Source organism: Zea mays, chromosome 1, assembly GCF_902167145.1.
Source record: "Zea mays cultivar B73 chromosome 1, Zm-B73-REFERENCE-NAM-5.0, whole genome shotgun sequence".
In the NCBI taxonomy this organism is placed as follows: Eukaryota; Viridiplantae; Streptophyta; class Magnoliopsida; order Poales; family Poaceae; genus Zea; species Zea mays.
In genome coordinates, this window is record NC_050096.1 from 151,014,274 (window position 1) to 151,038,927 (window position 24,654).

Consider the following 24,654-nt stretch of genomic DNA (forward strand, 5'->3'; position numbering starts at 1 on the left):
TTTTGTCGAAGGATGATCTTGCTGACAGCCTAGCGTACAACAGTATAAAGGTATAGAAGTTAATTTTCAATTTGAGAATGAAGTATTTTATTTGTCATACTCAATTCTTTCCTCCTCTTGCAGGGCTTAATTCTGAGTAATGCCTTAGGGCGCAGAAAAATATTGAAGACGAAGGCTATACGATGTCCCTTAATAACCTTCGTTCAGAAGTGATTGAACTAAGAAACGAAGGTCTAGAAAAGGATAAAAATTTGATTTCTTTGGTAAATAAAGTAAAAGAGGATGAAACTAACTATAAGGCTCAGGCCGAAGCCTAGAAAGCAGAAATTGAAGATCTTCGCAAACAGCTGGCCGAAGCTAAAGAGAATTGCGCACTCGCACAGGCCAACCGAGAGATCAGCGAGTACTGGAAAAAATATCTAGAGAAAAATGTTGAAGAACTTCGCCAATCCAAGGAAAGGTGCTTCGAGAAATCCTTGGATTGTGTGAAGAAATTGAAGACTTGCTTCACCAAAGTGGGTGCCTACTCTACCGAAGAAAACTTCGTGCGAGGCGACCCCGAAGGCGTTATTGAATGGTTAAGTGGAGAAGCGGAAACCTTCGAAGAAATTTTGTGTGATCGTGGGGATGTCTGTGCGTTTTCCGGTGCGCGGGGGATTTCATCCACCTTGGAGAAGGTCGGATGCGATCATATTAAAACCATAGCCCGGGTCGAAGCTGCCCTTTCCGTGGATGATACGAAGGATCCTTCAGCTGAAGCAACCTTGATGGGCAGAAAATTCTACAATGATGTCTGGGTAAATGGTGGTCGAGAGATGGCCCATGAAATTATAAAGAAAAGTGAAAAAGACACCAATGACGCCCAAACAGAAGCAAGACGAGCTGAAGAAGCCGTGGAGCGCAAAAAGCGTATAGGTATTATTTTTTGTTTTTTAGCTTCGGCATTTATTTTTGTGGCTTCGGACTAATTAATTTTTCCTACTTCAGCTGAATTATCTCCGCCGTCGGAACCGTACGATCCCCTAGCTGATCCAAAAATGAAGGAAGCGCTGGACATCATAAACATGGCTGAATCCATTGTCGACGAAGTTGTTAACAAATTACTAACGAAGTTGCAGAGAAAGTCCTTAAAGAGGAATAGTACTTATTGTAGAAACATTTTGAAATGGTTAATGTATGAGACACTAGAATGGACATTGTGCTTTTATTGTAACAAGACTGTAATATTTGATGTATGTAACTTTGAATCGAATATGTAAATTATTGTAATTTATTTCTTTGCGATGCATGAAACTTACTTACATACCGTTTTTGAGCCTTCGGCGAAAAAACACCTTCCCTTCTTTTCATGCTTCGTAAAGAAAAAGATCCATGCTTCGTAAAGAATGATATCCATGCTTCACAAAGAGAGATCCTGAAGCTTACTTCGTGCCTTAGCACTTTTTAATTTTGACGAAGCATTTGCCGAAAATCAGCTCTGTATTCAATTCACGTGTCATTGATGCGATATGATGTATGATGTGATGCTATGCGAAGTGATGTGATGATATGATGCAAAATGATGATGATGTCGAAGACACACACCCTCACGCCCACACTGGAACACACAAGCTCTACATCCCCTTAGGAACGACTTTTGAGCTACTTCAGCTTCTATTTCGGTGATATAAGTTCTACATCCCCTTAGGAACGGCTTTTGAACTTCTTCGCCTTCTATTTCTGCGGTATAAGTTCTGCATCCCCTTAGGAATGACTTTTGAACTTCTTCGCCTTATATTTCGGCGGTATTTGGCTCTGCATTCCCTTTGGAACAACTTTTGTGCAGAAAACTTACGCTGCGCTCCCTTAGGAATGACTTTTTGTAGTTTCGTCAATTTCGGCTTTGCATTCCCTTAGGAACGACTTTTGAGCACAAAACTTATGTTGTGCTCCCTTAGAAACGACTTTTGTAGCTTCGGCAATTTTGGCTCTGCATTCCCTTAGGAACGACTTTTGAGCTTCGTAAATCTATGAAGAAGATATATTTCATTCTGATAGAAGCAAAATCATTTCAAGAAATTAAAACTAAATTTACATTATTTGTTCCTTATTAAAAAAGCAAACTGGCATAGAACATAAAAGTATTTCAGAAGCAGGATATCGTTTAGTATATGTGCTTCGATTCTAGTACAGTACTATTGATTGTACGAGCTTCGGATTCCTCCTTGAATTCACGTTGTTGTTGGGAGTGCTGGCGCCCTTCTGGCTGCTGGCTTCGGGAGTAAGTAGGTTGCAATAGTGGTGGTGGTGGGAGCTGAGGCCAAGATGCCTGTGAATGGCTTGCCGAAGCAACAGAAGCTGCAGGTTGGTTGCCCACATATTCTGGTATGTAAGGAGAATGGCACAAAGCAGTATGTAGGGCTTGCTTCGGCTGATTCTGCCGAGCTTCTACTTCAGCAATCACCTTTTGCTTCAGGATGGTGATCTGGCAGGTTATTGTAGTGTGACCTTTGTCCTCTCCACAGAATAAGCAATAGATTTTCCTGGGCTGATCCCCATATTTTCTTCCGAAGCCCCTGGCGCCTCTGCCCCTTGGAGCTGGCGGCCTGAAGGAGCTTTGCTGTTGTCCCGAAGACTGTGAGGTGTGTTGTGGCCTCTGAAGCTGGCTTCCTTTGTCATCATTCTGACTGGAGCTATGGATTGATCTGACATGCCTAGGGTGGACTCTCCCTCCGAAGCCCCTAGTCATCTCAGAAAATATGTAAGCTTCCTCCCTTCTTTGTCGGAAGTCATTGTCAGCCTGGATGTACTCATCCATTTTCTGAAGTAACTTCTCCAGAGTTTGGGGAGGTTTCCTGGCGAAGTATCACTATAGGAAAACAGTTAATTCCCGTCGGCCAGGAACCGACATGAATAAGCAATAAACCGACGGGAATAAGTAATTCCCGTCGGTTTAGGTCTTATTCCCGTCGGTTGTCAGCCGCCAGGCGTCCCTTGTCGGGGATACGGTTATTCCCGTCGGCGGCCGACGGGAATAATTAATCCCCGTCGGCCAATAGCGAGCCGACGAGAATTACGGCTAATTCCCATCGGCCACCACAACCGACGGGAGTTATTAATTAATCCCCATCGGCAAGGTCAGCCGACAGGAATTAACTATTAACTCCCATCGGCCAGGTCAGCCGACGGGAATTAACTATTAACTCCCGTCGGCCTGGTCAGACGACAGGAATTAACTGGGCCGACGGGAGTTAACCTATAATTCTGCAACAGCAACACCAAATTAGATATTTCTCCACAATTGCACACATAACATACACAAAACATACACATCACAAACATATTGATATCACACATACACATTGACATCACACATCACAAACGCATTGATATAATTCACAAATCACAAACATTTCAGATACGAGAGTGGTTACACAAACATAACGTCCACGAGTTAAAATACATAACGAGCACGAGTTCAAGTGTTTAGAGATAACCACCACTTGGGTGGTTAGAGCTTTGACCGCTGCCGCCACCACCACCAGGAGGAGGCAACGCGAAGAGCGAGTCAACAAATCCAGTCCCTGCTACGGGATCAGACCCACTACCTATGCAAGTTAGCAAATATCAACACATTAAATGCAAATATCAAAAAGTATATAAGTGTATAAATAAATCGACAGTTATCAAACGTACCCTATCTCCAGGTGCAGGTATATGTGTCGGAGGGGTGTTGAACTGTGGTGGCGGAACTGGTGTGTTTGCAAACTAGCTCCATTGTGGTGGCGGTGGAAAATTTGTTGCCATGCCCTGTTGCTGCATTAACTGTTAAACATATATGTTAATATTGAAGATGTTGTATTGAAATATAATAATTTAGAGTTAGGATTATGTATACTCACTTGATACATCGCATGGTTATGTGCATTGCATGCCTCCATAAATTCTCGTTGTTGTCTCATCTCCTCACGCATCCTCATAATCTCCAACTCCTGCTCGTTCGGTCGACGAGAGCATGAGCTACGGGAAGACGAACCCGTCCTCTGAGATCTCACAGACGATGAGTCAATGAATCCGTCGAAGAGTGCGTATCTATAAGTGATTCAAAAAATGTGATTACTGCATAATCAATTTAGTGTCAACCATATAATTTCATAAGTTAGAGCTTACCGTCCATGTGCTTTGCCACCACCACTTGCGTACACCACCGAGGGATCCACCGGTTCATGGCGCCAGTCGAAGTCAGGGCCATGGCAACGAACCATCTTCTCCCCATATGCCGCCTATACATCATTCACAACCTTACAAATGCAGGAATTTCTATACTTTGAACGTTTGTACTTTTTGGCCAAAACACACCAGCCGATCTGTGGTTGTCTGGCTGCAGAGCTCGTCAGGGTTGTTCGGGTCTGGTCCTTTGTGGCCCTCCTGGTAGACCTCAATGTCACTAGGCTTTTGGCCACTCGTAGCTTCCTGTATAAACAAAAAAACATTCATAAGCAATCGTATTATTTGCTGATCGACATAGATAGATCAAACTTACCATTCTTTTAGCTTTTCGTATCATGTCGTCACTGCCAAACTTGTAGTTAGGATTGGTTCCTCGACATTGTCTGTGTTGCGCTGACGCTTTCTGGAAGACTTCGGAAGCCCAATATCAACACCAAGCATAGTACGCATCAGGCACGGGCGCCATCCATGGAACCATCACCTGCACACACAATGTTACATATTATATCAATCACAACAATCAATATAAAGGGTAAAACAAATTGAATACTAACCTCACGATATTGATCCTCAGTCAAATATATCTTTGGGGACCCTTCCTTTTTATTCAAGGGGCCTGCTTCTTCCGGATGCTTTTGAAAATACAGGTTTGTAGCCTGAATTCTCGCATAGTATATGGCATCCTTCACCAGCTTCTTTGCATTGTTTTGGAAGACACGTTCAGCGTGCCCCATGTAATCCTCTCCGTCAGGCAACCGATATCGAAGCTACAACATAAAGAATACAAATACAATGGTATAAGTCATAGATTTACAATATTAAGAAACATAACAAAAATAATAAAGAATTCATACCCAAAAGTCATTACGCACAAGTCCCTGTCTGTCGTGTGGTTTCGTTCCTTTTTAAACTTGTACTCGTCCCAGGTACTGACGAGCACCTCATCCTCGGTATCACCGTTTGACACCTTCACTATACCAGGGTAGTGAAGGCGGCAAAGAGAACCCAACGTAAGGTTAACCTGAGTGTGGTGTCCCTTGCCATCAAAGGACAGGTCCTCCCAATTCCTGCATTACACAAAAACATTAACAATACACATAATAGTTATATGAGATAAGTTAATATATTACACTCACCGATCTCCATGTGGCATGATTAAAGTCCTATCAGCCTCTCGCTCTATCGCGTGACGAGGCTTTACTGAGTGGCTTTTTCTTGAGCGACGTGTGTGTGTCGCTGAAGAGCCTCCCAAGCCATCATCCATCGGGTTGTCAGCCGGTTCGCCCTGCTGGCCCCACTGGTCCCACGCCTGTTGCTGCTCTCTCTGGTGGTCCCACTGGTCCCATGGCTGGTGATGCTGTGCGGCCTGGTCCCATGTCACGTGCTCCACCTCCTCATTGTGCTGCTCAGCCTCATTGTGCTGCTCCTCCTCAATGTGCTGCTCCTCAGTGTGTTGCTCATCCTGGTACATACAACTCAAGATTTATTTGGAAATATGTAAACAAACTTATTTGTACAAGATATGTTACCTCATCTCCATGTACCGCGCTCAACAGCTCTCGACGTCTGCTGCTGCTTGAAGAACTGCCCTGAAAAAGGCCCAGGCCCTTGAACAGCCCCTTCACTGACTTCTTTGATTTTGGCGGCATCCTGCATAAAAAATAAGAAATTATTCATTAGTGCATCAAAAATGACATAATACTTAAAATATAAACAAATGAAATAACAAAACAACTTTACTTGTTAAATATCATCAAAATCAGGATCTATTTGTTCTCTTCTATGCAGAGGTCGCCATGTAACTTTTCTCCTAACAGGTTGTCTTCTCCGTCTCTCAGGAAAAGTTAAGTCGTTAACGTCTGCAACTAGTGAATCTAATGCCGGTGCAGGATCAATATGAAAACTAGTTGGCAACTCTTCTTCTTGAAACACCTCATCAACCTGCTCAAGGTGACCAATTTGATATTCATCCTCACCAGGAGTGTATAGGCGTTCGCGGGGATTTACATTGTACACAACCCTCCATTTAGACAACTTTTTGCATGGATATGTCGAGAAATAAACTTGGTCTGCTTGATGGGCAAGGATATACGTGTCGTGTCCTTGAACCAATTTTTCAGGTTGGATCTGTGTCATCCCAAATTCGGTCCTATAATACTTCTGGTCATACCATTTACACTCAAAGAAAACTAGCGCTAAAGGCTTATTTCCAGCAAATGTAATCTCAATTATATTTTTGATTTTCCCGTAATAGCAGGCTTCGTGTCCTTCCATGTCGGTTGCCCTAGTAATGACTCCACTATTTTGAGTGGCGGCCATAGGATGACTTGATTCGAAAATGCTTGAACGAAAGCGATATCCATTGACGTCGTAACGTCCATAGCTTTTGGCAGTTACGCTTCCAATAGATAACTAACGTAAGTCATCATTCAAATTCATTTCCTCCCCAAACTGTCAATTATGCCACAAAGCATTAGCAAATTCTGTAATATGAGTTAACTGAAATTAGCTCTCGGAGCCAAATAATTAAGACTTACACGGTCCCGAAGCCACCTAATGAAATTAGGTCGCCCATGCATACCATCGCGTCGCAATTTGTCTATGTCTCTCGCTGTTGGCCTACCGAGACACCTCATGTATTGTTCATCAAACTCGCTGTCAAATATTATTGTATGACATGAGATATTTGATAACATAAACTAATTCACATATGAACAGTTTAAGAAAATAAGTCTTACACAAAGTATTTCTCCACCTCAGGCATATTCGTGAACATGTACAGTAAAGCAGACTTCCGTTCTTCCATACTGAGGTGATATGCCTTGGGTGGACCAACGGCTTTGCCGATTGTCTGAAAAATCGAAAGATCACTACATGGAGGCATCTCTCGTTCATCATCATGGTACCTTTTCTTTCGAGCAAATACATTATGTTCTTCTGCAAAGTAACAACCTGTGAAGTGTGCTACCTCCTTTAGTTTAAATTGTTCCGCAATACATCCTTCAACTCTTGCCTTATTGCCCACCATTGCTCTAAGCTTCTTTAATGCTCTTTCTATATGAAACATCCACCTATACTGAACAGGACCACCGACCTTAGCCTCATATGGAAGATGTATAAAGAGATGCTGCATAGGATTGAAGAAACCCGGTGGAAATATTTTTTCCAATTTGCACAAAAGTACCGGTGCCTCTTTCTCCAGCTGTTCCATCACATCTCTTCTGATTTCTTTAGCACACAACTATCTGTAGAAATAGCTAACTTCAGCTAACGTTTTCCACACAGCTTCGGAAATGTACCCACGAAACATTACAGGCATGAGCCTCTCCATAATTATGTGGAAGTCATGGCTCTTCAGTCCATTCATCTTCATTGTCTTCAAGTTCACAGATCTTCTAAAACCAGCGGCATAACCATCGGGGAATTTAATATCCTTCATCCACTTCATCACTTCTTTCCGTTGCTTAGATTTCAGACAATAGTCAGCTTTTGGTTTGCCTCCGTTTTCTCTAAGCACTTGGGTTGGACGATCACATATCACTGCTAAGTCCATGCGTGCCTTGTCATTGTCTTTCGTTTTATCAGGGAAATCCATGCATGTATTTATGAGGGCTTGGCAAAAGTTACTCTCTTGATGCATGACGTCGATGTTGTGCATCAAAATCAATGACTTAGCATAAGGAAGCTCCCACAAGCCACATATGTGAGTCCAGTTATGCTCCTCACCAAAACCTTGATACCTTTTCCCACTCTCGTCTAGGACAAGTTTCATATGCTCTTCTGTAATTTCTATCCCGCTACGTCGCTTGGGCGGTCCCTTCGTGACAATGGTGCCCTTCCTAAATTCCTTTCTCTGCCTTCTGAAGGGGTGATTGAATGGTAGAAAACATCTATGGCAATCAAAGTAACATATCTTGCCACCAGTACTAAGACGAAAACAATCTGTATCTTTAGCACAATAAGGACACGTCAATCTACCATGCACACTCCATCTAGAGAAAATACCATACGCCATAAAATCATGAACCGAGAACAGATATGCAACACGAAGATTGAATTTCTGCTTCTTGAAGTAGTCATAGGCTTCCACACCTTGCCATAGCTTCTTTAACTCTTCAATCAGTGGTTGAAGCATCACATTGAGGCGTACGCCAGGGTGCTCAGGCCCAGGTATAACAAGACATAGGAACATAAACTCATATTTCATGCAAAGAGCAGATGGAAGGTTGTACGGTATGGCAATGACAGGCCAACATGAATACGACGCAGCGGTCATATTGAACGGCGTGAAACCATCAGTTGCCAAGCCGATACGAACGTTTCTTGCATCGCTGGCAAAATCTGGATCAAATTTGTCAAGAGCCTTCCATGCATCACCATCTGACGGGTGCACCATTAACCCATCTTGTCTATCCGTACAATCTTTATGCCACCTCATGTGCATAGCAGTCTTCCTCGAGAGAAACAAATGTTTCACTCTAGGAGTGAGAGGCATGTACTGAAGCTGTTTATGTGCAACCTTTGTCACCACCTTCTCCTCATCTTCATTTACAAGCTCCACGTACCTCGACTTCCCACATTTTAAGCATTTCTGTTCTCTGCCATGTTCCTTCCAAAAAAGCATACAGTTGTCTTGGCAAACATCAATCTTCTCATACTCCATACCAAGACCTTCAAGCAATTTCTTGGACTGGTACATGTCTTTGGGCATCTTGTGACCCGTAGGAAGAACCTCGCTAATCAAATCCACAAGCTCCTTGTAACAATTAATTGAGAACGCAAACTTGGACTTGATTGACATCAGCCGGGTCACGAATTCGAGTACGGTCACGTCAGTGTGCCCGTGAAGAGGCTCTTCTGACGCTTTGAGTAGGTCGATGAACTTCTGAACCTCCGGTGTAGGTGAATCATGATGATCTGGTGTCAGTTCAGGCTGTAGATCCGCAAGCATCTGGTCCATCCTATCAACATCATCTTCACCATCATCAACTTCTACTTCTGTTGCTCGTTCAACATCTTCACCGTGGAGATACTAGACCTTATAGCATGGCACAAAACCATGTGAGCACAGGTGTAGTGTGACCTGCCTCTTGGTGTGGCTCGTCATATTTCTACATTTATTGTATGGACACCTAATATTATCTATTTGTGACAAAGCAGCTGCATGGTCCAGAAATATCTGCGTCTTGGCAAACCATTCACTTGTGTGACACCCACCCTTCTTGAAACTTTCATACATCTAATCACGTCTATCACCCATTATTGCGGTTGTGTGTACGAGTAAAGAGTGTGTGTGAGACAATCACGTTTCTACACGTCACACATACATCTATAGGTAAGTAGTAAAACTATATATATACATAAATAACATTAAATTTATCAATATCGAAACCTTCATACAACCTAATATTATAAGTTAAATCTAATTATTAAATAACATCAAATTCAACAATTCAATAGCATAAGTTAAATCTATTATAATAATAGAATTAATACTTACCTAACATCAAGCCACACATGTGATATTAAACTAACTCTAATCACACTCTAATCACATGTGATATTAAACTAACTCTAATCACATGAAAGTTAACTCCCGTCGGCCATAAAAAACCGACGAAAATAAGCATGTATACACAAATTTAACAATCGCACTCGCATTTACATTCAACAATCGCACTCGCATTTACATTCAATAATGCATAAAGTCATATGAAAACTAAGAACACTATAAATTAACAATTTTAAACTAACTCTAATCACATGAAAGTTAACTCCCGTCGGCCACAAAAAACCGACGAAAATAATCACATACTTATTTACATATAGATAGGATTATACCTCAGTGGCTGACCGGCGCGTCGGGGCACGAGCGGACGGTGGACGACGGCGGGCTGGGGACGACGACGCTCGAGGTACGAGGAGCTCGGGAGCTTGTGGTGGCACTCGGGCAGGCGACGGCTCGGGCGGGGCGGCTCGGGCGGGGCGGGGGCGGCCTCGACGACGGCACTCGGGCAGGGGCGGCGGTCGGGTAGGGCAGCGCTCGAGCAGGGGCGGCGGTCAGGTAGGGCGGCGGTCGAGCAGGGCGACGGTCGGGCAGGGACGGCGGCACGAAGTTTGACCGTTTGTGCGAACGGAGAAGGAATGAGCCTGCGCGTCTGCGGCCTGGCTCTAAAAAGATTAATCCTCGTTGGCTAGAATATGGGGCCGAATGGAATTAATTAATTCCCGTCGGCCAGAACACAGGGCCGACGGGGATTAGTTAATCCCCGTGGGCTTGGGACGGGGCCGACGGGAATTAATATAATGCACGTCGGCTATTTGGTGGCCGACGGGAATTAGTCTATTCCCGTCGGCTTTCGCTCTGGCCGACGGGAATTACCCTGGCCGACGGGAATCAGTAGAATTCCTGTAGTGTATTGGGCTGTAGGTCCTAGCCGAAGACCCTTGATCATGGCCTCAATGACAATTTCATTGGGCACTGTGGGCGCTTGTGCTCTCAGTCGCAAGAACCTTCGGACATACTCCTGCATGTATTCCTCATGGTCTTGTGTGCACTGGAACAAGGCTTGAGCTGTGACTGGCTTCGTCTGAAAACACTGAAAACTGGTAACTAGCATGTCCTTGAGCTTCTGCCATGACGTGATTGTCCCTGGCCGAAGAGAAGAGTACCATGTCTGGGCCACGTTTTGTAACACCCCTGGTGTTACCCAAAGCCCTGCCCAAAGCAAGCACATTTGTGTCCTACTTAAACTATATGCTAAAATGGGAAGTGAAGGAACTCAAAGTTTTAGAGGCATGGTTAAGATAGGCATTAACCATGACAAGAAAGAGAACCCTATCCTTCATACAATGTTCACCCACAAACAAGATTCTAAAACCCTAAATCCTTCTTAAGCCCTTAAACCCTAACCATGGGATTAAAGGGGAAAGAGTGGGCAAATGATCAAAACACAAAAAGGGACCTTTACTAAGATGAAGTGTATTAATAAACCTACAAATTTTGTTAAGAGAAGTATTGCAACAAGGCCCAACAAAAACCCCAAAACAATTCTCCAAGAGGGGAACACACTTGAGCCTTGCAAAAAAAAAATTAAGTCCCAAAACCACCCTAGCCCAAAGATCAAAGGTGTTCACCTTTGTGCTGGCGCCAAAACCACTTGGACCAAATAGCAAAAAGTACCCAAATCACCCAAAGCACCACCCTGAAAAATTTGAATTCAAACCGAGGTCGTTTGACATGGTTTGACATCGGTTTTGTCACTGGTGAACAGTGATGACAGACTTGACTTGGCGCCCGCATATCTCACAAGCTAGGGCATATCTCCCATTGGAACTTACACAAACTAGCTAGCCCTAGGTCCCAGGAAGAGATCTTACAGAAGACCCTTGGCGAGATTCGCATGTTTGTGCCCCCTACAGGCGCTTGAACAAAGGTAGAAACAAACGCACACGTGTTCGACGCGTTCTGGCGCGCCAGAGCACGCCCTTGGCGCTCTGCCCACGCGCGCAGCCCCGCGCCGCGCCAACCTCGCGTCCACACCCGCGCCCACTCCCACGCCTATAAAAGCCATCCCGGCCTCGACCGTACACCCCTGCGCGTCGCTGACCCAACCCGAGCTCAAGTTCGCCGAAGTTTGCCCTGTGAGCGAGGTACGAGCGGCCGCGCAAGCCACGGCCACCATAGACCGGCCAACCCAGCCACTCCCCACCCCGTCCGACCCTCAGGATAGCCTCTACGGACCTCGGTGAAGCTCCCAGAGTCGGGGATTGAACTCTACCTCACCGGAGACACCAGATCGACGTCGCCGGACTTCAACCGACCGTTGGCGCACGTAGACCAAGCTCCACGGTAAGCCTTCCTTCGATTCCTTGCACTGGTAGCGTCCTTAGCACCCTGTGAAGCTTCCTATGCCACCGGATTGAGCAATACCGCCGTGAACAGGCCGGAGCGGACGCCACGGACGAGCCCGACCGCCTGCGCACGTGGTCAGACCGATTCTGGCCATCACCATCGACGAGTCGAACCTCGACGTGACCGCCAGGACCTCCCGGATCTAACCCCGCCCTTCACCGGACCTTCCTCGCCACCGGTAAGCCGTGCCACCCTGTTTATTCCCTGCGGTTACTGTTTCAAGGGGGGAGGGAGCTCAGTGGAAAAGAATAAGAAGCTGGGGGTTTGAATAGTCAGTGACTCAGATGAATAGTCCCGTAGGGGTATGGTTTAAAGACTTAGTTAAGGGAAAGCCCAGGGGTCTCGGTGTAAACTGGTTTTTCATTAAACCTTTTAAACATTATTGTTTTAAATACAAGTAGAGCTTACAAAATTCATAACTCCAATTTTATCCAGCCAAATTTGGTCACACTAATTTTGCTAAGTTCTAAATAATATGAACTACTTAGGAAAAATACCAAACACCCATAGTACTGCAAGACTTTTTAAAGTTTTACTTAAATAGTAAACTGACTAAAAGCTAAATAAAGAATGGAAAATGGCTATACTCTTGGACCGAGGTTAAGAAAAATTAGAGAGGTACTTAACCACTACCTAGTCTGTTTAAAAATAATAAACCCCTCACTACACTAGATTAGGGAGGGGTTTACCATTAAAACTTGCTTTGATTCAAACTTAAAGAAAATAGAAAAGGGAGTTTAAAATAAGAACTAAATGCCAACCACATTTTTGCTAGTCTACTTTAGTGACATAGTTCACTAGAAAATTTTGTTAAGCCCTCTATTAGTACAAAAGAAATGCAGCACATTTTATTTCATGAAAACAATGAAAACTTAGAAAAATCCTAGAAAAATAAACCTAAGGAGAACCCACCCCAATTCTTGGGATAACTAATAATATGCTAATGTGAATCTAGGAAAAATATAAGTTCTGTTGTTTGACATTTTTCAAATAACAAGTTAGTTACAAGTACCTTTTTGGCATTAAACTTTAGAAAATCACAACTAAATATCTAGTGGGTCTTTTTCTGTGATTTTTAGCACAGAGACCTATTATCACCTATGGATCTGAGCAAAAATAAATTTTAGTCCAGAAACCTCATCTAAATTAGAGCTATAGTGTAAAGTGCCCTTTTACCCTTACCTTGGTTATTTTTGCACAAGGAGTATCTGAATAAATTTTCAACCTCAAATTTTTAGAATAAACCACAGAGGTCAATGTTTACACACTGTAATTTTTGTAACATTTTTGGAAAATTCTAAATTGACATTTCAAAAGCACTCAATAAGGAACACAATAGAAAGTAAAAAAGAGAATTATGGGGGAAATTAGTGGTGTGCAAATTAAATCCTCCAAGGGCCCAAAGCAAACATCCAAAGGATAACTAAAATGTTAAGTTCATTCAAGACCCTAAAATAAGTTTATGAAACCCTTAAGGCCGACAAAGGAAACCCCTAGTGTACTCACTATTTTAATATTGTTCACCTTACATAACATTTACAAATTGCCATATCATTAATATGCACATATCTTATTCATTGCATTCGATAGACTGTAATCTCGCTGACGGAGAGTACATCCTCGTTCCGGAGCAAGGAGTTGCTAAGGAGGTAGCCCAGGAGCCAGCACCAGAGCCTGCCATCGAGGATCTGCCTGCCCCAGCTTTGGAAGGCAAGCCCCGGTTTTATGCATAACCGTTATATATATGCTATTTTACTTCACTTAATGTTTGTAGGCTTGTACTGTGCACTTAAGTGTAGGAGTTGACTGAAACTCTAGTTGCATGAATTCAGGATTCCTTTGAGATGGATACTAGTATGCTAGGTCGAGTAGCTGCTTTGCTAATTAGGGATCTCGGTAGAAGTCGAGTGATTTTTCTAGCACTCGTGCGAGGTCAGGAATTGGTTGTACCCATTTTTATATCGTAATGATAATGGTCTGTGGACAACGATCCATGGGGATGCGTTGTCTACGAGACGGAAATTGGAATAAGGATTAATGCGTGGTACCGTGTGTCAAGCGTTTGAACGTACTAAACACATGCCGAGAAATATGGTATATCGGTAAGCCTAGTACCTAAGTGAACCTGCCCGCAGACTTTACCCCTCACGCGACCTGAGACGTGGTCTCGATTTCCGGTTATGGTGGGTACAAGTGCGGTCACTGCACGACGGCAGTCGGGGTCAGTGAGGCATTGTACGCCAAGGCGGTGAGCCCTGATCTATTGACGGGGAATCGATGCGGACGGTTGATATGTGTGGGGACGGAGTGCCTCGCCACGTCGTGTGTTTAGGTTTACCTTGCAAGGATAAAAACTCGATTCGAATCATCTGCTTCTCGCAGCTAATGAGACTGCTTGATTCATGCTGCTACATTGAGTAACAAGGGTAAAGGTGTTGATTTGCAAAAGATGTTTTTGATAAAAATGTTTGATACCATGTATGATTAGCTAGGTACACAACTAGTTTAAAAAGGATCATACTAAAATTTGAAAAGCTAAAACATGATTTTAGACTCAGCTAGTGCTTTTGGCAAACCAAACCCCTCAGCCAAACAGCTCATGTCTAGAGGTAGAGGAGTAGACTCCTCACACCGGGTAAGTCTAGCTGAGTATTAGTATACTCAGCCTTGCTTGTGGCGTAATTTTTTTACAGGTTCTCTAGAGGATATGGTTGCTGGAGTGACTTGGTTGTCCATCTTGCCACTGGGTTGGACAGTCGAGTGGGACCCTACCTCGCCCGGTGAGGAGCATGAGGAGTGATGGGCCAGGCTTCCCCATCCCTCCGTTTGTTTACCGTTAGTCATATTCCGCTACATTCCAAACAATGATCACTACTTTTGCAAAACTCCAATGATGTTGTAATAATTTTAAGTACTACTTTAATATATGGTTTTATGATTTATTGTATTTGCTCTGTGCCTCACCTTCGAGTGAGTACGTGGTACTTGATCCTGTTAGTGGCCTAGTCGGACCAGATCCGAGGGACTGACATTTTATTCATATTTAAGTGTGGTCTAGCCTCTAAGGTGGGACTTGGAAACTTAAGTTGGAATAATTCGGGCGGTTCCGCTACAGCTGGTATCGGAGCTTGTACCACCACAGAGGAATCAATAAATCATAATTACCAACCTTTTCAAAGAGTAAAACTTGTTAGAAACAAATGTTGGATAGATCGGTAGGATGATAAGGATGGACATAGAACGTGAAGCCTTAGGATATTAGATGGGTAGCTAGGTGGCTATTTGAATATGCCCTACAGGCTACTATGATAATGGATGGAGGTTTCTCTATCCCTATATGTTTGATGCGAGGTCGCTTAGGACGAGCATGCATGCATCATTTTGTTCTAACTACTTAGTAAGTGGTCAAGAATTTTAAAAGCTATGTAATCCAAGAGGGCCCGTAATAAAAATTAAGTATACCTCAAAGATCTCAACGTAACCCTAGGAAAGCCAAGCACTAATTCCCTTTTATTTTTGTAATTCTTCTTCTTTTTCGCTTATGCTTACCCTTACACAGATTACTTCTCATGAATCCTCGGAAGGAGGGAACACACGTTCCCGCACGGACGGTCTTGCACGAGAGGGTTTTCCCTGTATTTTGTGGGAAGTGTTGTAGGGAGCCGGTTACGCTACGCCTCCCCAGTACGTGGTACAGTTGTTCGAGGAGCTCCGGATACCCCGCTGTAGGGTGAGGATGACTTTGGAGCCTCACCCCTTGCAGCCGGGCTGGCGTTCGTTGGACTCCGAGTCTTTCGGTTTTAGGGCTAAGGATACTATCGAGTCAACTGCTCTCCACGGGCTGACGACCTTCTGTGGCTTTCACCCCTTGGAGCTATCAACTCATCCCATTGGCTTGTTCCCCGCTGAGAAGGAGGACGACCCAATGTGGAAGGATCGAGTGGAGCATGCCAAGGATGTGTGGGCTCTTTACCCGGGGCAGACTACTCACCTGACGGTGCGGTGCATGAATGCCTTGTATCGTCTGCAAGTAGTGCGAGGTGAGGCAATGTCCCAGCTAATGGGATTGGTGGAGTCTACCAAGATCACCCTGGATAATAGGGAGGACCTTGTGGTAGACCTGTCCACTGAGCTGGTGGAAAAGGACCTCCAAGTAGAGCGAATGGCCACTCAAATCCAAGAGCTTGAGGATCAGGTAGGGGCCAGGGAGAACACCTTCGAGGTTCTGGAGGATCAGCTCCTGACCATGCAGCAACAGCTTGAGGAAGCCAACCAGCACTTGGATATGCACCACTAGGAAATTCAGGACATGGAGGCAGAAGGGGCCGACGAGGATGTCGACATTGAGGGAGGAGAGGAGCCGGAGCCTGCATCTAGCTTGGACACTGCTGGCTCAGGGAGACCACCTTCCCCCGAGTCAAGTGTTGCCTCGTTTGTCCGTTAGCTTTCAGACTTAGGGTAGAAGTGTGCGGCAGTAGAACTCCTCGAAACTAGCTTAGCTTTGGCACCTTGGAGGTACTAGGCTAGGGAGAGTCGAGTATTTTGAACACTGCTGTAACTGATAGAAAACTCTTTTGGCTTGATGAATGGTGGATAATTTCTATTTTAAGTTATGAAGGAAATTTATGTCATGTGGTAACTCATGTGAGAATGCAAGGAAATGTTTGAAATTTTACAAGCCTTGTCATTTAAAATCTTTACCATGTGCAATCCCTGATTTCAAAGGAATGATATTAAGAGCATCCTAACTTTCAGATGGCAGGAAGAGCGCGCCGTGGACAGAATGAGCGCATTCCTCCACCACCGCCGCCACCTCCTACCATGCAATAGCTGATGGCTCAGCAAAATGAGATTCTGCGATAGTTAGCTCAGCGTCAGCCACCACCCCAGCACTATGGTGGTGGTGATCACCATCAGCATCCCCCAGCAGCGGCCACCTATCAGGAGTTCCTCAGCACTCAGCCGTCGTTGTTCACTCAGGTAGAGGACCCACTTGATGCTGATGTGTGGCTCAGGGTGGTGGAATCCAAATTGCCACTGCTTAATGGAGTTTGTTTAGATGTGGCTAAGGTCCATTTCGCCACCCAGCAGCTTCGCGGACCCGCGTGGACATGGTGGGATCACTTTCTTGCTATGCAGTCGGTTGACCACGTGGTTGAATGGGGAGAGTTCAAGGCAGCGTTGAGAGGACATCACATACCAGCAGGCATTATGGACTGCAAGCTCAATGAGTTTCTGGCACTCACTCAGGGAAGTCGTACAGTGTTGCAGTACGCCCAAGCCTTCAATGGCCTGTGTCAGTACACAGGTTATCATGCTGACACGGATGAGAAGAAGAGGGACAATTTTAGGAGGGGCCTCAGTACTAAGCTCCGCGACTGTCTCAACACAGTCAGGGCCAATAGCTACAATGAGTTAGTCAACATGGCCATTTTTCAGGAAGACTGCATCACAGCCCGCCAGGCAGAAAAGAAAAGGAAGACCCCTATGGCAGGGCCTTCGGCTCAGCCTCAGCACTTCAGGATTGTGTCCAACACTTAGAGTAGGGGACCTCAGCAGCAAGGACGGTGGGTGATCCGACCACAACTGCAGCAGCATGCACCCAACCGCTCTCAACCCCCAGTTCAGAGGGACAACTACCAGCCACAGCAGCAGTAACGTCAGGCCAATGACAACAGATGTTTCACTTGTGGCAGCACTGGACACTACGCCAAAAATTGCCCCAAGAACCAGCAGGGGCAGAATTCCAATCAGAACCAAGGCAAGAGGCAGAGGGTGCAAGTGAGGCAAGGCAAGCTAAATTTCACCACGTTGGCTGACATTCCAGAGGGAGCACCCGTCATGACTGGTATCTTTTCAGTTTTGAATTATCATGCATTCATTCTTTTTGATTCAGGTGCATCACACAGTTTTATCAGTGCAAAATTTAGTGCCAAATGTCAGTTACCTTTTCATCACACAAATGGGGGCATTACCATTTCAACACCAGGAGGCAGGGTTGCCACCTATCAAATCAACAGGCATGTGCCTCTAAAATTTGGAAGTCTTATAATTAAAACCACCCTCCTTATCTTGGGGTTGGATAGTGTGGATATCATCTTAGGAACTGACTGCTTATCAAGACATCAGGCAGTGATTGATATCGCAGCAAGCGCCATTGAGATACACTCACCTACTTGTGGTGAAATCACATTATTTTTGCCTAACCAGGGTTGTACCCGTTCCTGTGCCTTCGCCCTGATAGAGTCACCCATCGAGAGGATTCCAGTGGTCCGTGAGTACCTCGATGTTTTCCAAGATGAATTGCCAGGGATGCCACCCGACAGAGACAAAGAGTTTGCAATTGAGCTACAACCCGGAACTGCCCCTATATCCAAGAAACCCTATAGGATGCCTCCAGCGGAGTTGGCAGAATTGAAAAAGTAGTTACAAGAGTTGTTGGACAAGGGATTCATTCGCCCCAGTACTTCACCATGGGGATGTCCAGCATTATTCGTGAAGAAGAAGGATGAGAGTCTGAGATTGTGTGTGGATTACCGCCCTCTCAATGCGGTAACGATTAAAAATAAGTATCCTTTACCCCGCATCTATGTGTTGTTTGATCAGTTGGTGGGAGCAAAGGTGTTTTTCAAGATAGACCTTCGCTCTGTCTATCCTCAAATCAAGATCAGAGCCAGCGATATTCTGAAGACGGCTTTCTCTACCAGATATGGACTTTATGAGTACTTGGTGATGTCATTCGGGCTGACTAATGCCCCGGCATATTTCATGTATTTGATGAACTCAGTATTTATGCTAGAACTGTTCAAGTTTGTGGTGGTTTTCATTGATGACATTCTGGTATATTCAAGAAATGGACAGGAGCATACTATGCACTTGCATACAGTGCTTCAGAGACTGCACGATCATCGCTTATATGCTAAGTTGTCCAAATGTGATTTTTGGCTGAGGGAAATTAATTTTTTTGGCTCACACCATTTCTCAGGATGGGATATCAGTTGATCCTGAGAAAGTGCAAGAAGTGATGAATTGGAAGCCTCCTACCACTGTATGGCAAATTCGGAGTTTTCTGGGATTGGTAGGATATTATCGGCGATTCATTCCGGATTTCTCTAGGATTGCAAAGCCAATGACTAAATTATTGAAGAAAGGAGTAAAGTATGAATGGAGTCAGAAATGTGAGGATGCCTTTCATACATTGAGGAAGCATCTGACAACAGCACCCATGCTAGCACAGCTTGACAACACCAAATCTTTCGATGTTTATTGTGATGCTTCAGGCACTGGATTGGGATGTGTCTTGATGCAAGACAATAGAGTTATTGCCTATGCATCCCGAGCACTCAGGCCTCATGAGCAGAACTACGCCACACATGATCTGGAGTTAGCAACCGTAGTTCATGCTCTGAAGATATGGAGACATTATTTAATGGGAGCTCATTGTAATATTTATACTAATCACAAGAGTCTCAAGTATATTTTCACTCAAGCTAATCTTAATATGAGGCAGAGATGATGGTTGGAATTAATCAAGGACTATGATTTGGAGGTGCATTACCATCCGGGCAAGGCCAATGTTGTGGCAGATGCCCTAAGTCGAAAAGCCTAGTGTAACTGCGTAACTATAGACTCTAAGGTCGCTACTCTGTGTGACGAGTTGTGCAAGCTGAACATGGAAGTTATTTCCCGAGGTACCTTGAATTACATCTCAGTAGAGCCCACTCTACATGAGCAGATAGTCCTGGCACAGATTGGGGACAAGGGTGTTCAAGTCATTAAGGATATGCTCGAACAAAAGGTGGATAAGTACAAATGCTTTCGTTAGGAAAGCAAGGGAGTTCTATGGTTTGAAGACCGATTGGTTGTTCCTAAGAATCCAGAAATCAGGCAGAAAATATTGGATGAAGCTCATCTTTCTAAATTCTCTATGCACCCCGGCAGTAACAAGATGTATCATGATCTCAAATCCTTGTATTGGTGGACCCGAATGAAGAGGGAAATTGCTAAGTATGTATCTGAATGCGACACTTGCCAAAGAATCAAGGCTAGTCATTTGAAGGTAGCAGGTACCTTACAGCCTCTTCCCATATCATCTTGGAAATGGGAGGACCTCAACATGGATTTTATTGTGGGTTTGCCCAACACCTCCCGTCACCACGACTCTATTTGGGTCATTGTGGATAGGCTAACCAAAACAACTCATTTCTTGCCAGTACATACCACACACAGGGCAGAAAAGTATGCAGAAATCTATATTGACCAAATAGTGCGTTTGCATGGAATACCAAGGACTATCATGTCAGACAATGGAGCACCAATCGTAGCACGTTTCTAGGAGCAGCTGCAAGAGTCACTTAGAACCCATGTGATAAGAAGCTCAGTGTACCATCCTCAAACAGATGGTCAGGCAGAAAGAGTAAATTAGATTCTGAAGGACATGTTGAGGGCATGTGTGTTGCAATTTGGTAAGAATTGGGATAAATGCCTTTCGTTGGCGGAGTTCTCTTATAACAACAGCTACCAGTCCAGCCTAAAGATGGCACCTTTTGAGGCCTTGTATGGGAGAAGGTGTAGAACACCGCTAAATTGGTCACAAGCTGGAGAGAGAGAAATATTTGGACCTGACTTAGTACTTGAAGCCGAGGAGAAAGTCAGAGTCATTAAGAAGAACTTGGAAGCTGCTCAGGCCTGACAGAAGAGCTATCATGATAAGAGAAGGAAGCCTCTACAATTCGAAGTGGGGGATCATGTATATCTTAAGGTGTCATCCACCAAAGGTGTTCAGAGGTTTGGAATCAAGGGCAAGTTAGCTCCTCGCTATATTGGGCCCTATGAGATCAAAGAGACTTATGGACCTGTAGCATACCAGTTGAAGTTGCCACCTCATATGTCAGCAATTCATGATGTATTCAATGTATCTCAGCTACGGAAGTGTGTCCGCTTACCCACGGAAGTGCTACCTGAACCAGAATTGGAGATAGAACCAGACTTGTCTTACCAAGAGCACCACGTCAAGGTATTGGACTAGAAAGAAAGATCAACTCGAGCAAGGTCAATCTGAATGTATAAGATTCAGTGGAGGAACCATTCCGAAGAAGAGGCTACGTGGGAAACAGAGGATTTTCTACGTTCTCGCTTCCTCGATTTTCTGCCTAAAGGAATCGGTACGTAACCCAAAACACCCACCCTCATCTGCCCTTTGAATCTAAATATAAGAGAAACCTAGTTAATAAGAGTAGAGTAAGTTGTGAGACTAAATCTAGAAGGACTTCCTTCTGAAGTTGCAAAGAGAATGACATTCGAAGAGCAGTTAACTAGAGAAACTTGATTAAAGGAAACTGCAACACACCAACACACACCTTCTTGGTACCCCACTAGAGGATCCCTACCCAATCTCGGGGCGAGATTCCTTTAAGGGGGGAGGGATGTAACACCCCTGGTGTTACCCAAAGCCCTGCCCAAAGCAAGCACATTTGTGTCCTACTTAAACTATATGCTAAAATGGGAAGTGAAGGAACTCAAAGTTTTAGAGGCATGGTTAAGATAGGCATTAACCATGACAAGAAAGAGAATCCTATCCTTCATACAATGTTCACCCACAAACAAGATTCTAAAACCCTAAATCCTTCTTAAGCCCTTAAACCCTAACCATGGGATTAAAGGGGAAAGAGTGGGCAAATGATCAAAACACAAAAAGGGACCTTTAATAATATGAATTGTATTAATAAACCTACAAATTTTGTTAAGAGAAGTATTGCAACAAGGCCCAACAAAAACCCCAAAACAATTCTCCAAGAGGGGAACACACTTGAGCCTTTCAAAAATTTTCTAAGTCCCAAAACCACCCTAGCCCAAAGATCAAAGGTGTTCACCTTTGTGGTGGCGCCAAAACCACTAGGACCAAATAGCAAAAAGTACCCAAATCACCCAAAGCACCTCCCTAAAAAATTTGAATTCAAACCGAGGTTGTTTGACATCGGTTTTGTCACTGGTGAACAGTGCCGATAGACTTGACTTGGCGCCCGCATATCTCACAAGCTAGGGCATATCTCCCATTGGAACTTACACAAACTAGCTAGCCCTAGGTGCCAGGAAGAGATCTTACACAAGACCCTTGGCGAGATTCGCACGTTTGTGCCCCCTGCAGGTGCTTGAACAAAGGCAGAAACAAACGCACACGTGTTCGACGCGGTCTGGCACGCCAGAGCACGCCCTTGGCACTCCGCCCACGCGCGCAGCCCCGCGTCGCGCCAACCTCGCGTCCACGCCTGCGCCTATAAAAGCCATCCCGGCCTCGACCGTACACCCCCGCGCTCGCTGACCCAACCCGAGCTCAAGTTCGCCAGAGTTTGCCCCGTGAGCGAGATGCCAGCGGCCGCGCGAGCCACGGCCACCGTAGACCGGCCAACCCAGCCACTCCCCACCCCGTCCGACCCTCGAGATAGCCTCTACGGACCTCGGTGAAGCTCCCATAGTCGGGGATTGAACTCTACCTCACCGAAGACACCGGATCGACGTCGCCGGACTTCAACCGACCGCCGGCGCACGTAGACCGAGCTGCACGGTAAGCCTTCCGTCGATTCCTTGCACTGGTAGCGTCCTCAGCACCCCGTGAAGCTTCCTGTGCCACTAGATTGAGAAATACCGTCGTGAACAGGCCGGAGCGCACGCCGCCGACGAGCCCGACCGCCTGCGCACGTGGTCAGACCGATTCCGACCATCACCGTCGACGAGTCGCACCTCGACGTGACCGCCAGGACCTCCCGGTTCTAACCCCGCCCTTCACCGGACCTTCCTCGCCGCTGGCAAGCCGCGCCACCCTGTTTATTCCCCGCGGTTACTGTTTCAAGGGGGGATGGAGCTCAGTGGAAAAGTAGAAGAAACCGGGGGGGTTTGATTAGTCAGCGACTCAAATGAATAGTCCCGCAGGGTATGGTTTAAAGACTTAGTTAAGGGAAAGCTCAGGGGTCTTGGTGTAAACTGGTTTTTCATTAAACCTTTTAAACATTATTCTTTTAAATACAGGCAGAGCTTACAAAATTCATAACTCCAATTTTATCCAGCCAAATTTGGCCAACTAATTTTGCTAGGTTCTAAATAATATGAACTACTTAGGAAAAATACCAAACACCCAGAGTACTGCAAGACTTTTTAAAGTTTTGATTTAAATAGAAACTGACCAAAAGCTAAATAAAGAATGGAAAAAATGGCTATACTCTTGGACTGAGGTTAAGAAAAATTAGAGAGGTACTTAACCACTACCTAGCCTGTTTAAAAATAATCAACCCCTCAATACATCAGATTAGGGAGGGGTTTACCATTAAAACTTGCTTTGATTCAAACTTAGAGAAAATGAAAAAGGGAGTTTAAAATAAGAACCAGAGGCCAACCACATTTTTGCTAGTCTACTTTAGTGACACAGTTCACTAGAAAATTTTGTGAAGCTCTCTGTTAGTACAAAAGAAATGCACCACATTTTATTTCATGAAAACATTGAAAAATTAGAAAAATCCTAGAAAAATAACCATAAGAAGAACCCACCCCAATCCTTGGGATAACTAATAATATGCTAATGTGAATCTAGGAAAAAATATAAGTTCTGTTGTTTGATATTTTTCAAATAACAAGTTAGTTACAAGTACCTTTTTGGCATTAAACTTTAGAAAATCACAACTAAATATCCAATGGGTCTTTTTCTGTGATTTTTAGCACAGAGACCTATTATCACCTATGGATTTTAGCAAAAATAAATTTTAGTCCACAAACCTCACCTAAATCAGAGCTATAGTGTAAAGTGCTCTTTTACCCTTACCTTTGTTATTTTTGCACAAGGAGTATCTGAATAAATTTTCAACCTTAAATTATTAGAATAAACCACAGAGGTCGATGTTTACCCACTATAATTTTTGTAACATTTTTGGAAAATTCTAAATTGTCATGGTAGTTCAAAAGCACTCAATAAGGAACACAATAGAAAGTAAAAAAAGAGAATTATGGGGGAAATTTGTGGTGTGCAAATTAAATCCTCCAAGGGCCCAAAGCAAACATCCAAAGGATAACTAAAATGTTAAGTTCATTCAAGACCCTAAAATAAGTGTATGAAACCCTTAAGGCCGACAAAGGAAACCCCTAGTGTACTCACTATTTTAATATTGTTCACCTTACATAGCATTTACAAATTGCCATATCATTAATATGCACATATCTTATTTATTGCATTCGATAGACTGTAATCTCGCTGACGGAGAGTACATCCTCGTTCCGGAGCAAGGAGTTGCTTAGGAGGTAGCCCAGGAGCCAGCACCAGAGCCTGCCATCGAGGATCTGCTTGCCCCAGCTTTGGAAGGCAAGCCCCGGTTTTATGCATAACCGTTATATATATGCTATTTTAATGCACTTAATGTTTGTAGGCTTGTACTGTGCACTTAAGTGTAGGAGTTGACTAAAACCCTAGTTGCATGAATTCAGGATTCCTTTGAGATGTATACTAGTATGCTAGGTCGAGTAGCTGCTTTGCTAATTAGGGATCT